Here is a 19262-nt window from a genome sequence, read left to right as displayed (position 1 = left end):
TTTCAATGGCGCGGTGATGTCTGGATTCTCTACGTGCAGTCCCTCTACCTCACAGTGGCATTCTACTTCGGGGATGTTAATATTCCTTAGATCCTCATCCTCTCCTTCAATAGTCATATTATAGCATTCCAGCGCAAGGCATAGTTGGGTGCTCCAATCTGGTTGAATAAATTCCAAAGGATCCTGCGGCATTCGAAAGATTGCCGCCTCAACCTCTTGTAGCACCTCATCAATGCTTTCGAACCCATCTTCAAAGTTGAATGTCCTCAATAACCCTTCTCTTAAGACATCCCACTCCATGGTGCCATGGCAGAGCTCCGTTTCCAAATACCAATTCATAGGGATTATGTCTAGGGTGTGATAAAATAAATACACCCATTCTGGTTACAGCTTCGTTCCATATGCCTTAGTCCATTTGGACAAATGATCACGTGGATCATTCCTACCATCATACTTCTCAGTCACCCATACTTTAGGAAGATCAAATTGCGTTCTCATCATACTTCTGTAATCGCACCATTCATCAAACTTGTCTTTTTGTGTACCCCACCACCGAGTGGGCGTAGCGTGCAGTGCCTAGTCCAACACCTAAAAGCGGTAATACTGTGGAAATTATTGTTCAAAAGCATCCAAAAATTTATCTACATCAATTAAACCATCATAATAAGGAAAATTTCTTACCTCCGATGACATAGCGCAGTGACTTGGTCATCATGTTGCAATGTAGTGTGGATACTTCATGCAGCCTATTTTTCTAATGTTCCAACTCTATGTCTGAATGTGAGGTACAGAATTTTCGTGACCCCATGCAATTCATCCATCAGGTGTTGAATTAACCCTGTCTTGGTCTCGCGTTGTTATTTTATAGATCTGATCCAAATCATCATCACTCTCCTCATAGTCCTAGACCAGTTCAATATAATGTAGTTCTTTTGCAGGGTCCAATGGTACTACAATGCGGAGTGATTTTCTTTCAAATGACATTGTTCACTTCTTCAAATTGATGACCTCATTCATCTCGATAACCGAATCAATTCCCAGGAGCACGGGGTAGTGATTGATATCATCAACAATATCTATTACTTCAAAATTAGCTAGTGCGCCCACACCTTCTATATGTATTGTAACTGCCTGCAATCATCCCATAGGGATAAGCTTTTGCTAGTTCGCCATCCTCAGTTGAATGAGAGACCACTACAACGCAAGTCTCCCCATTCTCTCCCAGATTTTTTAGGCAATACATTCGCGTCAGATCCCAAAGCCAAAATAACCTAGCCCATCTCATAGTCTCCTATTTGTGCGGTAAGCCTCATCTCGTGCCCTGTTCTTGCCCTATGCTTACCAATATTTCTAACTACTTGCAGTCCATCAGGATCATTATCCTTATCGGCGCACTTGTTTATCAACTATTGTAGCCCTTTCACAGCCTTGCTATCGTGCAGTAATTTCATACAAGTTTCCAAGAATGTGGTAAGCACAGAGGGGTCAACCTCTATAGGCGCACTGGTATCTAGCAGTTTGTTCTGATCCCCTAAGGTGGAGGCTTCAGCGAAGATTTTCTTTTCTTCCATGAATGTTTCCTTCGCATGCTCTAGATCAAACCTAACCACCTTTTCTGGAGCCTTGCAGACCCATCCAGCTTCTTCAGGCTACTTCCCTTTATCATCACCAGTCACGATCCCACCTTGCAGTAGAATATTCACATTCGAGTCCTCTTCTTGGGTCTCAACCCTCATCATTTGTAAGTTCTGGGTAGGATGTTGAGGATGTGCCTTCTTCTCCTGCATCTTAGCCATCAGTACAGGACATTATTTGATTGTGTGGTCAAACTGAGTTCAGTATTGATTTGACGGGTGCATCTTATTTGTACACTCCTGCACGTAGTGTCCTAGCATTCCGTAATTGCAATAAATGACCTGCCCCCGACCCCTATGAGGTCCTCCTCCTCCTCGGCCTCGTTAGCACCCTTGATATCCTCGACGCCTTTCCCCAACACTTTGATTTGGAGGCCACGCTTCAGCTTGCATATGATATGTAGGGGTCCTCTCCATCATTAATTCATAGCTCTGATAGTGGCGCTCATCGTGGCCCATCGATTTACATAAGTTGTAGAACAATTTTTGTGGTGTCTGTACAAAATTTTGCAGCAAATGATAATTGTTTGTTACATGTTTTCCAGCTACTTGATCAATAATACACCATAGCATGGGCCTCACACTTGGTCCTGCTGGAGCTTCCTGCCTTAGGGGCATAGGGCCCCCTCCTATGATGTAATTCGTGAAGACAGGGTAGTGATCTTTATCATGCCCCCAGTTTTTACACTTGAGACACCAAACTTCTTCGCATACCTCCAGCTGAGCCACTCTTTCCTTTCTCAAGCTCTGCAACTCCAAGCAAAGTTTTTGCAACTCTGCGCGAATCTGTTGAAATCCTAAGAAGTGTCCCGAATAGGCATTTCATGCAATCTCATCACAATTTCCAGGGCTTCCGCCTGAGTTCCTATGTTTTGTTGTGAGAAAGAAAGCCTTAGGTGGGGCAGGAGTGAGGCTACAAACCATTTGCAGTGCTAACTATCCGCAAGATTCATATTAGCTTCGCAGATCTAGCACTTCAATATTTGATCTAATTCCCATGGTGTTTTGCTAGGCCTCATCGTGATTTTCTTGAATCCAATTACTGATTTTGATTCATACGTAGGCTTACCAAATTCTTTTTTCAGAGCGATCTATGTGTTTGCTAATGATGTCAATAGGTTATCAGTTGAGTACTTAATATACCATGTTATGTGTGATCCTGCAGAGATGTAACCAACTGCGCCTTCTTTATATTATCATCTGTAATTTGTTGTTTTGTTCATACAGCCTTCACAACAGACCAAAACAGATCTGGATCCTCACTTCCTAAGCCCTTGAAAATCGAAAACTTCATCGTATTCGACATGTTGACCAGTGGTGGCGATGTGGGTGAAGGTGAAGGTGGAGGTGGTGTGGGAGGATGAGGTATCCACAAAAAACTCTGCCTTATCAACTGGAAAATGCTCTGCGGTGAAGCCTGTGCCTCTCCCTCGTCATCACTTGATGGGGGTCCAATCGACGCACTATATTCAAGACCTATTCTTCCTTGATTTCTGAAGCTTGATCCACCTCACGTAGATCCACACATCAAGGTAATGGCATAACCCGCTTTTCACACAAGATCATCTTAATCCAAGTATTCAAAGATCTCAAGTACTTACCTCGCGATCCCTTGAAGAAGCATCACTCTGCTTCATTGTAACTGACAGAGGTATCAACCGTGAACTCTGTAACAAATCCTCCAATCACTCGATCAAGCCAGTGATCAACTGCGCACGTGATCTTATCTTTAGAAGATTCCAACCTTTGCACAAGCTCTAGGGTCCACACTATTGGACCATCAAGCCTCCGCCTTCCTTGGCCATCTGCCAATTTAGCGATCCACTCGTATAGTTCGATCGAGAAGGTGTAGAAGAAGATCTTGTGTATTTTGTGTACAAATATTTGCCCAACCACTATTCTTTTGTCAGGTGCAGGCTCCTATTTTCTTTTGTCACAAATTCATGGATCTTTCTATCCAACCACTTCTAAATTTCCTTCTTCGTCAGATTCCAGTGATGCGACATCACATATTTCTTTATGCATATCCCAGTCCCAGCAAAGGAACCATTTGTTGGCTTAGGAAGTCCTTACCCAAGTTCAAAGTTAATTCCGCCAAACAAATCCATACACTACTGGCCCTCTTAACATCTATCTATGGTGTGTGGACTAAAGTCTCACCAAAAGAAGTATGGGGGGATGCTGGAACCAAGTTTTGGCCCCCAAATATCAGTGTGATGTCCTTTTGGTGACCTAGATCTGCCTTCACACAGACCTCTATACTCATGTAGCCTATTGTTATAACTTCCTCCAATTAGCCTCTAGACCTTTGTGAAGGTTTACAATTGGCTTTTGTGGACCCTGAACAAGTCAATTATCTACTTACGTGCGCTTTAGATTACCCTTAGACCATTATTCGATCAGATCCACTTAAGTGCTGGATAAATTTAACAGAAAGTGTTATAATATTCGTGTAATCACTTAACATTAATTATGTTTAGATAACAATGTAGAACAAGTAAAGTCATGCATCAATACATCATTATTTCATAAAACCAATATTCATCATAGCATAAAGCACATCCATACATCATAGAAGATAATAAATAAAACACAAGAATTTCTGCAATAACCTTCATTATTGATATTCAGTTAGGCTTACAAACTCAAAATGTCCCTGCGACTCAGCTGCAGGGATATGTGCACTCAGCTGCAGACACCACTCTAGGCCTCTGCGCACTCAGCTGCATAGCCTTTTCCTCCTCTAAGACTTTCTACTTTTGAGCTAGACTTATTCACTTATACCCATAGACTTCTTCTTACTTTCCTTATACATTCCTAAGATACACCTATTTATACAACCCCATGGTCCGCGGACCATGGGTAGATCTTCAAAGCTAACTCAAGTTACATAAATGAAGGGTAAAACCCTTTTTGATTCTTTAACTAACTACGCACTCCGCGACCACAACTTGTGGGGACTTTACATATTTTTACATCAAAACTTGGGCTTTTCCCCCAAAACTAACCCAAGGGACCACATCCCAACACCAAGGCTAATCACAATACTCTCCAACCCTTCTCTAAATGAAGCCTATCCAAAATCTTGGCTCCCAAAAGCTTGTACTATGAGTTATGACGTTCTATATATAGCAAAGGGTGGGGTGACCCTTGACATTCCCCTTTGACTCTTGGACTACTCTCATGACTCTTCAAATTACATAGTGACTCTTCACATTCCACTAGTGACACTTGGAATTTCACTTACACCATATTTACAATAATACAATTCCACATATACCCATGTGGGACAAAATAGGCTTGAGTCAGCCTAACAAGACAAAAAAAATCACTGGAGGACTTGGCGAAATACCCACTCAATAACCTCCTCATGGTGGTATTCGATGACGAAATGATACTAAGCTTGGTACTACGCTATTATGACCCCTTACTGTTTGGTGATGTCTTTATTGAAGCAGACTCTTGCATCCATAGCTTCCGGGTATATGGTTTTTGTTTGGCGAATATTTAGTGTTCTTGAAACAATGCCTAACCCTCTAGATCTAGTAGCTAATCTAGAAACAACAGTCAAAGCAATCTTAATTTTTCCTACAAACAACAGATAAAATAAGGGAACAGAGAACCTACTTGTAACTTCCACTTGTTCCTTATCTCCCTTGAACGATTTCACTGCTCCTTCCCGTACTTAAATCTCTTGAGAAGTACCTACACAACTTACAAAAACAAAAACCTATCAAAGCATAATGATCTATTGTTCATAAATAACATGGAATTGAAAACATGATATACATATGAATGCATTAACATATAACACAAGCATAAGGGAAAAATCTTGAAAACTTTATTGATAAGAGGAAAGATTACAACCAATGTGAGTTCGATCCAGTGTCATCCTTCCAATTCAATCCTTCTTCACCTCATGAAAAGCAAGACATTCCAACACTATACTTGCACTCAATTCTAATCTCATACCACCAACATCTCCTTACAACTCAATCTTTTCCAGCCCAGATCTCTTAGATGAGTGATCTATTTATAGGTGAGTGAAGGAGGTTATGCTATCAATGGAGGTAATGAATGCCTTTCTAAATTTAGAAATCAGTTCCATGGAAGGAGGGATAGGGAATTGATGTTTCCTAATTCCCTTTCTCATCCAAAGGTGAACTCAAAGGAGCATGTGGCATTTGAGAAACTTCTAGAGGCTTCCAATGGATAAGGAATCTTCAAACCCTCACAGAACTTTGCTCAACTTCGCCTAGCGCAGGTCAAAGAGGGACCAAGTGCACTGCATAGCACCCTGTTAATGCATGGTTTGCATTGCAGCGCACCCTAATGAAGGCCTACCTGCACTGATCTTCTTAGAGGTGGTTTTTGGATGTCTTCAGTGATGGAACTTCTTTGGGAGTAAGGAATTCTGATGACTAACTTCTTTAGGGCATGTAACAACTGTACTAGGGGTTGATGGGCCCTAATAGCATCAATCCGTAAGTTGGGGTTGATGTGCCCAAATGGATCTGTAACAGTTTCCCCCTAAAGCATGAAGTCGTAAATATCTATGTTGGGTGAAATGCTTTATCATGAGGAGAGGAGATTTCGAACGGAAGGTGACCTGCATTTAATTACAATACATATATCATGATAATTTGATTTTCTTCATGAACTAGCTGAGGGAGGCATACCCATGCTCAGCTTATAAACTTTCATTACATGTACATAAATCAGATGGTCATCTACAGATATAGATTCATGTTTCTACAGATATAGACCCATGGTTAGGATGACTGTCTCTGTAAGGCCATTGTACATTTGATTTGGTACTCCTGAATATATCGCAACCTAGATGGATGAAACTAGATTTGGGGTCTTGAATCTCGTTCAATATTCACTCAATGTACAATTCTAACCATGTGAATAGATGTTCTAAGGTCGAACATGGAGAGACATCATCTGATTACCAACCAATGATGTAAGACGTTAACAAATGCGAGAGGAATCACTGATAATGATGATGACCCTCAAGGTACTACAATACATTTTGCATGGTGTGAATAAATGATTTTATGTCAAACACCAGACAAATTCTTTCGGTCGAAGGTCATTGATGTCAACCTATCTTCAGAAGCGAGAAACTTGCCATTGATGTATGCAAGCTTCAAGGCACTGAAGGGGTGTTTCTAGGTCAACTTCTTGGATGATGAGCTGATGTCAACAAGAAGTAGCTTCATCGCAGGAGGGCCTTGATGTATCCATCATCTATGACACGAAATGAGGTAAATGATTTTTGGAGATGAGGATCGACTGACGACACAAGGTTTAGGAATGGTGGTCATGAAAATGAAGGTTTACAGTATTGCAACAGATGAAGTTTTAACTGGACAATTTCTCTTGAACATATTGGCAACACTGAGATGAATTGGTAGCATTGACCCAAAACAAAAAGTGATGGATGGTGTGATAGACCAATGGTGTGATTACCATCAAGCTGAATGACCTAACCCAAATAGTCATGGAGATGAAGTGGAAGTGTCATGTTCAAGAGCGACTCGCTACCATAAACTTTTCTTGAATTTTCCCATTTTCCCCAATCATTACTGACAAGTACCTCTTTATTTCTATCAAGCTTGAGGAGGATAACGTATGCTTGTTCTATAATTCACCCTTCGGGAGAACCCATCGCTATTTGATGTTTTAATGAGTCTAGCAAAGGTGAAACTCGACCTTGTCTACATGGACAAGTTTGTCACTATTTGATATTTTAACGAGTTTAATGACAAAGATAAATCGGTCATTTTCATGTTTAGAGAGTTTGAAAATGGACGAAAAGAAAACTCTATAACTTCTGTTTCGTAAAATAATCTCTCAAGTCTGAAAAAATGTAAAATAATACAAGAGAGACATTGTTTCTAGTCCTTTACCAAGCTAGAATGGACAAGCGCTCGTCAATATTTTCATATTTAGAGAGTCTAAAAAGAGTTTAAAGATGACTCTATGGGGGTTTCTTTTTGTTTTTAACAAATCTTGAAAAGAAACAAAAGGTTGCTTTGTGGTCAAAGATGTCCAATTTACCCTTTAGTACATTTGATTCTGCTTTCAGTTGTTAAACCTACTCAAAAACTTCATCAAAGAGGATTAAAAATACATGTTCATGGATAAAATGAATAAAAACCAACATTTACTTTGATTAATATGCAAAAATAAACATAAAAACAAGTTTTGTAATTCATTTTTACCATTTTACTTTTACCATTTGATTTTGGAGCTCTAAAGTAGTTTTTTACCCCAAACTTCACTAGCTGATTGCAGAGGATTCTATGGATCATTTCTCTTGCCGTCCGGACTGGGTAGGAGCTATCCCAGTTCTCTTCCATTTCATTCCATTCATTTTCAATTTTGAGCAAAATTTTTTGGTTTTTGAGGCCCATAGGGTTTCATTTTGCGCCCTCTGGATCAGCGCACCCTTTCTATATCGAAAGGTGCGCTGCATTGCATATACCTAGAAGGTAGTATGCATTGCAGCACACTGTCTCTAATGGGGGTGTGATGGGCGTAAAAGCCAAAAATTGACAGCTGTTTTCTCCCAAATGTTCAACTGTTTTTTGCAAAAATTGGATCCTAATTTGTCTAATGGTTGTGTTTCAGACATTCATCGGATCAAAATGGTCATTATATGGAGAGAACGAGAGCACGAAGAACAAGACATGATTGCCTTAAATGATCAGGGAACAGTTGATGCCTTAAGCAATTGTGGGTTGCTGAAGTATTTTCGCTTATGCAGTGTGTGACAACAAATTGAACTGCTACAATATCTTGTTCGTTCTTGGGATCATACTAACTAGGTGTTTCACATTAGGGGCAAAGTGATCCCCTTTACCATAGAGGATATTTACTTTCTTACACGTTTATCGAGGCGAGGTGCCCCGATTTCATTATCAGGATTCATCAGAGGAGGTGAATCGGTGAGAGATTATATTCGTTAGTTCTATCAGGAAGGGTCTCAACTCAGCAGAGATGGAAAGATTAATATCTGAGATGTTAGTGATCTACCATTGAGAGAAATCCTTTTCACCCTTGCCAAACTGGTTGGTAGTGCAACTTTACATTTTGCAAACAGATCTTATATGCAGCATGCTTTAGAGTGCTTGGAACCAAAGGTATTCAACTGGTGTGAGGAAATTCTTCCATCTATGAGAGAACAACTAACTAAGGTGAAGACTGGACAAAAAAAATAAAATTTGTTATGGGTCTATCCTTATTTCCTTTGCCTTGGAGAAAATCACTGTCATGCAGCCACAACACATTTCACTGGGAGCTCCTGGACCTAGAGACCCATGGATGTAGAGGTGGGTGGATCTTATGGCTAGACATGTCGGCCAGTCACTGATCTCATTTTCCTCTGCTTTCTTTGAGTGGTTCGACCATCAGGAGATGGCCTTCTCAGAATATCCATATTCAGGGATGGACTTCCGTGGTGATCCAGATCTAGTGTTGCCAGCTGGGGCGCAGTGGAGTGCCATTGGTAAATTGTTTGACCACAATGTTTTTCTTTTTGAAGTTTTTACTTTTTTGTGTTTTTTGATTGTTACCAAGACTAAATAAACTTGTATATGTATGCAGATGTTGGATCTGTTCAACCTGTGGTATGCCAATGGGAGGCAGGTGCGCCAATTCAGAGAGCTATTGGGAGGGTAGTTCTCAGAGACTTGGATTTAGTAGAGACCTTGGTTGAGTTGCAGGATCACATAGAGGCTTTGACCCTTGGTATTCTGGATGTCTGAATTGAGGAGCTTCCTATGTGATTGCAGTGCCATACTATTGGCATGCCGAGTCATTGGATGAGACTCCTACGTATGATAGCACAGGCTGTGACCTGTTATCATCAGCAGCACTAGTCTATTGGGATATTTTCTGCATATATTTTTTAGTTTTTGGGTCAAATGACCAATTTTTGTCTTGGACACAAACTATTTGTAAAAACTTATTTATAGCTATCTATTTGACTTTCAGAGTTTTATTATGGTTAAGTGTTAACAGGAAATCTAGTGTCTATGCAGAGCTGCTAGTCCCACTAAGATTGGTAGCTATCTTAGAAACAAACAAACTAAAACTACTTTCGTTTCCTTTATGAGAAGTAGATAAGAGGGGAACAAAGGAGACCAACCTCTGCCTTGTGCTTGGTTCCTTGCTTGATTCCTCTCCCTTCTGATAGATATTTGCCACCCTCTTCCTTCTCTACCCAACTTCAATGAGCACCTGTGGAATCAAAGGAGCATAAAACTATCCAAGAACAGAGATCTACTATCATAAACAATATAGGACCAGATATATATTGACCACACAAATGCATATATCATCAATGATACAAGAATATGGAGGAAAACTTGAATAGCTTTATTAATATCAAGAATAGCAAAGAGGATTACAACCAATTGTTCTGACCCAGTGTCATCCTCTCAGCAAGAAATCCATTCTTCACCTCATGAAAAGCTTAGATCACCCAACACTATGATGTTACCCCAAGAAACCAGCAGCACTTCCTTACAAGATACAAAATTCTAGCCTCCGGATATCTAGGATGAGGGATCCATATATAGATGATTGCAGGGAGGTGATTCAGCTTTTGAGATTTGATTAGTGTCCTCTCTCTGATATTTCTTGATTCCACTTGGAGATTGATGATCTCTTACTCATCCCTGGGCAAATGCAGAGAGGCAAGTGTCACAGGAGAAGTTTCTGGAAGATTCCATGATCCTCCACCTCACAAATTGACTCTGCCATTTGTCCACTCTCGCCCATCACACCCCATAGAAGGGCTTTTCAATATGCATCGCACCTCCTGTGTTCATTTAGGTGGGATGCAGCACCCTTTGATTATGGAGCAGGTGAGATGGTCCAGTTTTGACCAGTTCTGAGTAGTTTTTCATGGAGAATTTCTGGGAGATGATGTAATTAGCTGACCTTGTTCTTTTAGGGGATGGAACAACACTTTTAGGAACTCAGGATTCCTTGGTTTATGGACATGTTTGATTGGGGTTGCAGTGCCCAAAAATGTCTATAACAGTTTCCCCCTAAAGCATGAGGTCGTTAATATTTTGATGTCGAGTGAAATGCTTTATCATGAGGATTCGAAGTTTTTTCGAGCTGGAAGGTGACCTGTAATAAGATACAATACAATACACTATCTTCACAATATTTTAATGATCTAGCTGAGGCGGGAATTCCCATGCTCAGCTTTATAAATTCATTTTCATGTACATAAGACAGACAACCGTCTGAGTGCAGATTGATGATTCTGGTAGAGCCATCATCCCTTAGATTGGATGATTATCTGTGCAGCAATGATGTACATTTTATGTCTTTATTTTCCTGAATATATATCGCAGCCCGGATGGATGAAACTAGATCCAGGGTCTTCAATCTCGTTCGATCTTCACTCAAAGTACAAGTCGATCCATGTGAGAGATGTTTTGGAGTCGAACATGTAAAGACATCGCCTGATTACTAGCCAATGCTGTAAGTTGTTAACAGGAATGAGAGGAATCACCGATAATGATGATGACCCTCAAGGTACTACAGTACAATTCACATGGTGTGAATAAGGGACTTGGCATCGAATACCACGCAAAATCTTTTGGTCAAAGGTCATTGAGGTAAACCTGTCACCGGAAGTGAGAAACTTGCCATTGAGGCATGCAAGCTTCAAAGTACTGAAAGGGTTGTCCCTAAGTCGACTTCTTGGATAATGAGCAGATGTCGACAAGAAGTGACCTGCCGTAGGAGGGCCTTCATGAATCCCACATCTATGGCACAGAACGGAGTAAATGATTTTAATGGAGGTGAAAACGATCTGATGATATAAGGTTCAGGGTGGCGGTCATGAAAGAATGGAGCGTGAATGTATTGCAGTGGATGAGACACGGGTGAATTCTCTGAGCGACTTCCCTTGAACATACTGGCGACACTGACATGATGGATTGGTAATGTTAACCCCAAATATGGATGGTGTGATGGACCAATAATGATATGACCAGTGAATGGAACAACCCAACCCGACTAGGATGTGGAGTGAAAGTGTCATGTTCAAGAGTGACTTGCTACCAATAAAGTTTCTTCAAGTTTTCTTCCCAATTTTTCCCGAGTCATTACTGACTAGTACCTCTTTATTTTTGTCAAGCTTGAAGAGGATAACATATGCTTGTTCTATAATTTTCCCTTCCGGCAAACCCATCGTTATGTTTTAACAAGCCTAGTGATAGTGAAACTCGTTCTTGTCTGTATGGACAAGTTTGTCGCTATTCGGTTTTAACGAGTTTAACGACAAAGATAACTCGGTCCTTTTCATTTTAGATAGTCTGAAAGGGACGTAAAGAAAACTCCAACAATCCTTTTTCGTCATATAATCCCTTAAGTCTGAAAAAGTATAAAATAATACAAAAGGGATGAATTTCGGTAATTTTAACGAGTTGAACAAAACAAGCGCTCGATCGTTTTGTGTAATAATCCCTCAAGTCCAAAAATATTAAAATCTAAAGGAGGGATAGCACTTCCAGTCACTTTAACAAGCTGGAGAGGCCAATTACTCTGCAATATTTTCATATTTTACAAGTAATATGAAAAGAGCTTAAAGGAGACTCATTTTTCAAGGAACGAGTGATAAATTCGGGTAGTAGCTAATTCTAGGTAAGGTTTGGAATTTTCCAATCACGACAGTGTCACAAGGATGGCTAACAGGATCACTCTGCGCAACTGTTCCTCAAAAAGGGTAAACAATTAAATGGAGGTGAATGATCGGCCAAAATAGAGTGGAGGTGATGATGAGAACATGACCAAGGCTTCAAAGGCTGATGATAATGCATTCACGATGGTTATTTACTGGAAATTGGTTCATTTTTTAATGAATGAGCTTAAAATCTGGGGGAAACATTTGCTCACTACTTATGTTTAATTTTTAACAAGCTTGAACTCCACATAAAAATTGCTCGATCCAGTCGTATAATAAGGATGTCTCATCTAAGCTGGCACTTTTACAAAGCTTTGCCCTGCATCCTTTCTTTATGCAAGTTAGGAAATGACAAATCCTACGAGTTTAAAGGGTTAGAGGACCTACAAATTTAAAAAATAAATGGTCACTCTTCGCTTGCATGCCAAAAGGTTTGCATTCCCTCAGGGATGGTGAAGTAGAGTTTCCTAGGTTACCCCTCAATTTGCAGACAAAACATTTGTTTTATCAGGAAAGGCCTACCTTTTACAAGTTACCCCTCAATTTGCAGACAAAAAATTTGTTCTATCGGGAAAGGCTTACCTTCTGACAGAGGTATCTTATTCCAATCTAATCTCATAAACCAATCGTATATCCTTCATAGAAACCTACCCTATGCCCATGGTTTTCCTGCCAAAACATACCAGGGTGCATGACCCCTAGGTTTCAGTCATGTCCTCCTGAATCGCTCGCGCTCATCAGGTGGACAGACTGGGAATTGATGAGACATTCCTTGTGTGAAAAGACCATTCAGGGATGGTATTTGACTATTTTCTATGTGTGAACAGGGGAATGAAAGCTGGTCTACGAGCTTGACCACTCTTCCTTCATGCAGAAAACACATTACTCTAAAGAGTGAGGAGACAATGGCTCCCATGTAATAAATATAGTCGCGTCCAAGGAGTAGATTATAATCTAGGGGTCCTTGGACTACCATTACATTCATGTGAATGGTTTTCCTTCTCAATTTTATCGGCACATTGGGAAGGATCCCTAATAGTCGACTGGTTCCTTTATCAAAACCTGTTAGATTTCTCATTTCAGGCAAAAGCAATGGTGAACCAAGCGCTTTCCAAGCAGTTGAGGAAAGGATACTCACAGAAGCCCCTTCATCTATGATGGTACCGGCCATGACCATTATGTATATTTGAGCAATGATTCGAAATGGTACACTAGCCGGTAAATGGGGTTTGCCTAATAGATTCCAATCGAAGGAAACAACTAGGTTGCTTGGAGGTGGGACCGAATAGACAGCCGAATATGACTCTTACGAACTTCTTTCCTACGGTAAAGGAATGGGTAGACTGCCACCATGTTCATCGGAGTCTGTGTTTACGAAGAGAATTTGAACGGTGTCGTTCTTGTTCTCTCTGGTGACTATCTCACCTGAAGATGGACCTTCTGCAGGCAAGACCAGGTCAACTGCCGCCTCGACCTTTTGACTTTTGTCTGGTGTCAATTCAGATGGTTTATCTTCAATGATAGATGCTTCGACCGACCACAATGGCGTGTCAATCAGATTTTCAACTAGTGATGGACTTGGCAAGAGTTTCTTATATCCAGGAGGAAGTCGTAACGGTGAAACCGGACGGTCATCCAAAACTCTTTTAGCCTCGTCTAGGAAGGGACAACAGTGGATGGCGTGATCACCTTCACACAGTTTACAATGGAATTTACTTTTCCTTTTCTATCCTGACATTTCGCTTTCACCAGTTGATGGTGTACTCTCAACATGATCATTAGAGGTTGTTGACACCGAATTGTGCAAATGAGGAGACCAGTCCCTTAAGATCCGAGGGATGCAAGGACAATCTCGATGATAGTGATCTCCTTTGCAAATGACACATGGAGATTTAGGCTTTGACAGTGCAGTGTGTGGATTTTCACTAGATGATGCCTGGTTGCCCCCTGTCGTCTTTGGCTCCTTCTTCTTCTTCTCTTTCTTCTTCTTCTCCTTCTTCTTCTTAGTTACTTGACTTTTGGCTTTACCAGCTTCATCAAGCGAAGAGGAAGGAGGAGAGGGAGAATCAGACGAAGTAGAAGGTTGGGGGGTAGCTTTGGTATCGTCTAGTTGCTTACTTGATTGCTCAGGAAATACGGTGTTCTGAACAACAGAGGTCGAGAGGAGCCATACGGGTAGGCCGATTGTCAATCCTGGAAGCAACAATGTGGCCATATGGGGTGCACCAACATCTCCCTAAGAGGAGAAAGGACTAGGATTTCCTCCAAGGGGAAACCCTTGGTTGGTGGACTCCATTTTCCTCAACCTAAGACCAATGTAGGAAAGGTGATGTTTATTCTGATTAAAATAAATTTTAGACACTTTGAACACAACTTGTTTTTTCAATTTTTAAGAGTCGAGAAAAAACAAAATATGACTCTAGTCGCCTTCGATTTTTAATGAGCTTGAAGTGACAAGTGCTCATATGCACCTTTTCCTTTAAGGAGTCTGAAAAGGAACGAAAGAGACTACTCTGTAAATCTAGACAGAGGGATTACCAAACCAATTGCAAAAATGCAGAATACTTTTTACAGTACGACAGTCAATATTCCCGAATGTTGTGTTCAGTGCATTGCGATTGATAGGGCGGCAGACACGGCTTCCTATGGATAAAGGATAGAGCCTATTGTGATATCCCAATATATACTCGACAGTACATGGGAGCACAAGTCTGTACTGGCACTTGTCGTCTCAAAGTGGAGGAATCACCCAACCAACAATGAAAACAACAGTTACTAGGCTTTACGACACCGGAATACGTCTCTAGCCTAGACTTCTAAATGTTGTGCGTTAGGTTCCAAAGCGTTTTTAAATTCATTAAATTTATTTTACAGTTGATCTTGTTTAAGAAATTTTCCTTTCAAGTTCACCACGTGATGTAGATATGTAATTCCTAAAATGCAATCTAAGATGATAAACAATCATTTAATTTTCTCTTTGCAATGAAAATCCTAGCTACTAAAGAAAGAGAGATGATATTCTTTCAACATAGAGCAGAGAGCACACACTATATGCACTATCCTAAATCAAACCAACAAACAGCCTAAATGCAAATGCACATGCATGTATTTGTTTTCAGCCTTCTTAATGTGTGAATGATAAAAAGAAAGCTAAGCACAAATCTGAATTATTTTTCAAAGCGACATTACTAACAAGCTTCTTTTCAAGACAAAATGAAGACAATGAAGACACTTTGCGATTTGGAATGGAAAACTTGCTTTTGAAACTTGAAAAACTACTAATTCAAATCAAATACAAGAGTAACAGTGTAATCGACTATCAAGAACAATAAGATTCTCTTCTATGACTAAAAACGACACTTGCGACACTTCCAAATCAAGAAACGACAGTTCAATTACGCTACTTCTTTTTAGAAGAGAACTAAAAATGGCTCACAATACATAAAAACATTTACAGTTCTTTTCACAATGGAGGTGGAATAATGGCAAGGAAGGGGGTTTCCAACAGAGGTATACTGACTACAGACAACAAAACTCCTAAATAGAGCTGAAAAGAGTGAAGAAAAACCAAAGTTTGGAGGAAAAATTAGCCTTCTCTGATCATCACACCTATTACACAGGGATTCTAGTATGCATCCCACCTACAGCACATGGGAAGTGTGATGCATACTGATATCCTTGAAGAGAGGGTGCGATGGTATAGTGTGAGACTTTTGATCCAGTTCTTGATCACAGTTTGCAGCACAGTTTAGGGATTTAGGCCGAGGAAGTGATAATCAGTAAATAAATCACAGGGTTAGATCTAAGTAGGTTACTAGAGCCACCACAAGGGCAATTAGAGAGCTTGTAAATCGATTGTTCAGTTCATAAACAAAACCCAGAGATAGACTGAAGCAGCATTGATCTACTTTGCACTTGCATAGCAAATGCAGTTCGAAGGCTAGCTGGTTTGACTTCAGGCTCCATCTGTAAGTTTATAAAGCAAACAAATATAGACAAACAAAAAATCTATTTACTCCCCAGCGTAGTCGCCATTTTGTTACCTGGAGATCTAGTGTCTATGCAGAGCTGCTAGTCCCACTAATACTAGTAGCTATCTTAGAAACAAACAAACTAAAACTACTTTCGTTTTCCTTTATGAGAAGTAGATAAGAGGGGAACAAAGGAGACAAACCTCTGTCTTGCGCTTGGTTCCTTTCTTGATTCCTCTCCCTTCTGATAGACCTTTTCCACCCGCTTCCTTGTCTACCTAGCTTCAAAGAGCAAATGTGGAATCCAAGTAGCATAACACTATCCAAGAACAGAGATCTACTATCATAAACAACATAGGACTAGATATATATTGACCACACAAATGCATATATCATCAATCATACAAGAATATGGAGGAAAACTTGAATAGCTTTATTAATATCAAGAATAGAAAAGAAGATTACAACCAATTGTTATGACCCAGCGTCATCCTCTCAGCAAGAAAGCCCTTATTCACCTCATGAAAAACTTAGATCACCCAACACTATGATGTTACATCAAGAAACCAGCGGTACTTCCTTACAAGATACAAAATTCCAGCCTCCAGATCTCTGGGATGAGGGATCCACATATAGATGATTGTAGGGTGGTGAGTCATCTTCTAAGATTTAATTAGTGTCCTCTCTCTGATAGTTCTTGATTCCACTTGGAGATTGATGATCTCTTACTCATCCCTGGGTGAATGCAGAGAGGCAAGTGTCACAGGAGAAGTTTCTGGAAGATTCCATGATCCTCCACCTCACAAATTGACTCTGCCATTTGTCCACTCTCGCCCATCGCACCCCATAGAAGGGATTTTCAGTATGCATCACACCTCCCATGTGCAATTAGGTGGGATGCAACGCACTTTGACCATGGAGCAGGTGAGATGGTCCAGTTTTGACCAGTTCTGAGTAGTTTTTCATGGAGAACTTCTGGGAGATGATGTAATCAGCTGACCTTGTTCTTTTAGGGGATGGAAAAACACTTTTAGGGACTTAGGATTCCTTGGTTTATGGACATGTTTGATTGAGGTTGTAGTGCCCAAAAATTTCTATAACATTAAGTGATGCAATCCTATTCAAATGATGTTGAAAAAATGTTTACTTTACAAATGTCGCAAATGTCTATTTAACACATAATTTGCTAGAGAGTCAGTTAATGTGTTTAAATTTCTGGAAATATGTTGATATTGAATAAATTCAAAATACCTTTCCAAAATACGAACTCTAAGGAACATGCGATGGATTGCTAGGTTTCAGACGATATAGACGCCAGTAAGCTGTAGTACGACTAGTTGTGAGTCTAGCCTAACGATGATTCGGTGTATGCCAAGTGAAATGACATCATAGAGGAGTTTAATCAACATGCTATACTCAGCAATATTGTTTTTCATTCGACCAATACATATCCCTCTGAAACTCACTAACTCACCACTAGGAGCGAAAATGGCCCATGCTGCAGAAGATAGATTCTGCATACTACGACTAGCTCCATCAACATACCCAACAAATGGTTCCAAAAAGTTTGACATATGTAACAAATGTGAAGCAGATTACGTAAACAAATAAGAACTCTAAAAGAAAACTAACACACAAAAATGCAATCAAAGCATATGTACAGTGAGTTTTACTACACTTAACTAAACATAGTAACGTTTAAGATATAACACATTTCTGGGCTTCGAAAATGGAATCCCATCATAATCCACTAACGCGTAGCCACCTTTTGTTAACACATGTTTAAAAATATAAGGGCCCATCCATAATGGTTCAAATTTTCTCGCTCCTAATTGTCAGAATCCTGATCGTAAAGCAAGACCAGGTCACCTTCTGAGAAGGCACAAGGCTTAACATTCTTGTCATATTGTGCCTTGATGTGTTTCTTATGTGCCTTGTTAGCCAATGCGGCATCACGACGAGTTTCATCCAGATGGATTAATTCCAAGAAACATGCTTCTTCTTCAGAAGTGTCAGGTAGCAGGTCAATTGTGAGTTTGAGGGATGAGATTTCACATTGGATTGGTAAGACTGCTTCCAAACCATACACCAAATGAAAAGGCGTAAATCCAGTCGCATTTCTCATCGAGGTTCGATATGCCCACAAAACTGAGTACAGGATTAAATGCCAATTTTGTTTATGGACTCCAATCATTCTTTGCAACATGCGCTTGAGGACTTTGTTGATAGCCTCAACTTGTCCGTTAGCTTTCGGGTAGTATGGAGTAGAACTATCATGTGACAGTCCTAATTTGGTAGTTAATTCGATCATCATGTGATTGCGGAAATTTGACCCATGATCTGTAACTATAGCTTTTGGTACACCAAACCTAGAAACCACATGGTTAAAAAAGAGAGCAGTCGTTTTGCCACTTTTGTTCAATGTAGGCATCGCCTCGGCCCATTTGGTAAAATAGTCAACAGCGACTATAATATACCATGCCCCCTGGCCGAGGTGGGGTTACATGTAATAAAATCAATGCCCCATTTTGCGAATGGGCCAACAGCAATGACTGGATGCAGTGGTGCAGGTGGTAATCTAGTTTTACGATTAAAAATCTGGCAAGCATGGCAACTTCTAACAATAAGAATGCAAATTTTGAATATGGATGGCCAGAAGTAACCCGCTCGTATAATTTTTGTGCCACTGCGTAACCAGATAAATTCCCCCCACAAACACTTGAATAACATTCATTCAAAGCTTTTTCGGCCTCCTCATGAGTAAGGCACCTATGTAAGATCATATCGACATCACGACAATAAAGTGTATTACCAATGATCAGATAATCTTTGGCTTGGTATCGAGTACGTCGTTGTTTAGAACAAGAGGTATTTGGCTAAAAAGCTTGGGTCTGGAGATAGACCAGTATATCTCCATACCATGGATCACTTGATGAAATC

Source organism: Pinus tabuliformis, chromosome 5_1 (genome assembly GCF_031772625.1).
Source record: "Pinus tabuliformis cultivar Carrire ecotype Pingquan chromosome 5_1, CPIR1, whole genome shotgun sequence".
Taxonomy (NCBI): domain Eukaryota; kingdom Viridiplantae; phylum Streptophyta; class Pinopsida; order Pinales; family Pinaceae; genus Pinus; species Pinus tabuliformis.
The sequence above is the reverse complement of the archived record's forward strand: the minus strand, read 5'-3'. Positions refer to the sequence as shown.